Raw genomic sequence first — 3,067 nt, 5'->3', positions numbered from 1 at the left:
CCCGAATTTGGTTAAACTGCACCGCAAAATGTGGGAGGAGTTAGGAATCTAAATCGAAGGGGACAGACACTCACACAACTCCAGTTTTATATATATAGATATATATATATACACACCTAATTCGCGTTTGGATTCTACCTTTTAAAGTTAGTTTAGATCAGAACCACACCTGACACTGCTGCATGTTGTATAAATTAAAAAGGGGCTTTTCAACAATGAAAACTGTAAGGAATATTCCTTCTACGGAAATAAACATTAATGTATCTGGATATGCTAATGAGGGATTGGCTGGTTTCGCCTGGAAAATTTTTCACTCGCTGTTTTCCGATGATCAAGTGTCGTTAATATCGAGCTTCTAAGAGCAGTAGTGGAGGAAAATTCAAACCAAACTGCTTAAGAATTAGCAAAATATAAAACACATTCATAAACAACTAATAATATCTATTCCTGTCCTGTAGGTCCTTCGTCATCTGACTGTTTCTCGACTTAGAGTGTCTCCTTTTGTTGGTCATTGAAGAGCGGACTTGCTACCAAGCCTTTAGTGAGGGGAATGTGAGTCGCTTATAATCATATCCAACGAATACGACAGTTGCTGGCACCCAATGAAAAAGGGAGATTCTATTCCCAGACTCTATTCGCAAAAAATTTTGCTCTGTATTTGGTGAAATATGAAGGGTGTTATCTATCATAAACTATTGAACAAAAAAAGGAGAGACGGTTAGCACTCCCCTTGACAAGGATGGAAGAGATCAATCGATCTTTCTAACACATATGAGCATTGCTCTCTACTTCAGAGCAACCTATTTCTAGAAAAAAAAAAAAAATAATAATAAGGCGGCGAGCTGGTAGAATCGTTAGCACGCCGGGCGAAGAGCTTAGTAGTATTTCGTCTGCGGTTACGTTCTGAGTTCAAATTCCGCCGAGGTCGACTTTGCCTTTCATACTTTCGGGGTCGATTAAATAAGTACCAGTTACGCACTGGGGTCAATATAATTGACTTAATCCGTTTGTCCCCTCTGTGTTTAGCCCCTTGTGGGTAGTAAAGAAATAATAAACTATTGAACCAAAATGAAACAGTTAATGTGGAGAAATATTGGTTTTAACATTTTGTACAAGGCCAAGAGTCTGGGGAAAGATTTAAGTCAATTATATCAACGCCCGTGCTCAACTGGTACTTATTTTATCGACCTCGGAAGGATGAAAGGCAAAGTAGGCCCCGGCGTAATTTGAACTCTGAACGTAAAGATGGACGAAATGATGCTAACCATTCTCTCCGCTCGCCGCCTTAATACGGAGAAGCATTGTTAATTGGAAGCATTGCTCAAAATCTGCAAATAAAGCACCCATCGTTGGTCAATCATAAAGGAGTGTTGGTCAATCATAAAGGAGTGTTGGTCAATCATAAAGGAGTGTTGGTCAATCATAGAGGAGTGTTGGTCAATCATAAAGGAGTGTTGGTCAATCATAGAGGAGTGTTGGTCAATCATAAAGGAGTGTTGGTCAATCATAAAGGAGTGTTGGTCAATCATAGAGGAGTGTTGGTTAATCATAGAGGAGTGTTGGTCAATCATAGAGGAGTGTTGGTCAATCATAAAGGAGTGTTGGTCAATCATAGAGGAGTGTTGGTTAATCATAGAGAAGTGTTGGTTAAACATAGAGGAGTGTTGGTCAATCACAAAGGAGTGTTGGTTAATCACAGAGGAGTGTTGGTCAATCATAGAGGAGTGTTGGTCAATCATAAAGGAGTGTTGGTCAATCATAAAGGAGTGTTGGTCAATCATAAAGGAGTGTTGGTCAATCATAGAGGAGTGTTGGTCAATCATAGAGGAGTGTTGGTCAATCATAGAGGAGTGTTGGTCAATCATAGAGGAGTGTTGGTCAATCATAGAGGAGTGTTGGTCAATCATAAAGGAGTGTTGGTCAATCATAGAGGAGTGTTGGTCAATCATAGAGGAGTGTTGGTCAATCATAGAGGAGTGTTGGTCAATCATAAAGGAGTGTTGGTCAATCATAGAGGAGTGTTGGTCAATCATAAAGGAGTGTTGGTCAATCATAAAGGAGTGTTGTTCTTAAACGATAATACAAAATCACCCAGGAAAACCTCATGACACCAAATATAGAAATTTTGCCTCCTCCTCCTCCTTACTTTGAAGATCTTGTTCCAGCTCACTTTCGTATTTTCAGACGATTCGTTTATTTATAACTGTGAAGAAGAGATTCAAAATGATATTGAGTGTTTCTTTGCTTCCAAATCTGAAGAATTTTTACAGCCTAGGGATTAGCCGTTTGCTAAATAGATGGGATTATGTTATGAATAATGAGGAGAAATATTATCCTGATTAAAAAAGTCGAAACCAAAGAAGAATTTATTTCTTTTCCATCTTCAAATTCTTCAAATGCAACAAGACTTTCTTTCCAACCTTATATGTATGTGTGTGTATTTGCGTTTGAGTGTGTATGTATGTGTGTGTGTATCTATATAGGTATATATCTATACATGCACATATATACGTATATATATATATATATATATATATATATATTCGAATATAGATACATACGTATATATGTGTGTATATATATATATGTATGTGTGTATGTGTGTGTATGCACACGCGTGTTTGTGTTTGTATGTGTGTGTGGGGGGCGCTTATGTATGTGTTTTGGTTTTATTGTTGCCGTCTTTTTAAATTCAGTTATTGAAGTTCAGCATCTTCCTTCAACATTATTAAATTATACACACCCCACTAAAAAAAATAATAATAAATAAAAAGATACAAATAGGAAATAAAGAAGAAATTGTTGAGATATTTCCCTGGAGTCATCTGAAATGCGAGATACATCCAAAAGAAAATGCAACCCAGCTAACATCGGAGTTTTGTTGGACAAACGGATTAGGCACATGTTTGCACACGTCACTTACTTCTCTTTATGAGATTTCGCATTATACCTTTTAAATTTACTTTAGAATTACTCTTTACTCTCTTTTACTCTTTTACTTGTTTCAGTCATTTGACTGCGGCCATGCTGGAGCACCGCCTTTAGTCGAGCAAATCGATCCCGGGAC

General features: G+C 37.5%; 1 non-coding gene across 1 annotated transcript; it reads left to right on the top strand.

Annotated features, from left to right (window-relative positions):
• Positions 1-695: 695 nt before the first annotated feature.
• On the top strand, positions 696-808 carry LOC115227021. Its single transcript, XR_003883059.1, has one exon. It is a non-coding gene; the product is annotated as a U6atac minor spliceosomal RNA (small nuclear RNA).
• Positions 809-3,067: the final 2,259 nt, after the last annotated feature.

This window comes from Octopus sinensis, unplaced genomic scaffold (genome assembly GCF_006345805.1).
Source record: "Octopus sinensis unplaced genomic scaffold, ASM634580v1 Contig01272, whole genome shotgun sequence".
Lineage (NCBI taxonomy): Eukaryota > Metazoa > Mollusca > Cephalopoda > Octopoda > Octopodidae > Octopus > Octopus sinensis.
This window is presented reverse-complemented; position numbering and strand designations above follow the sequence as displayed.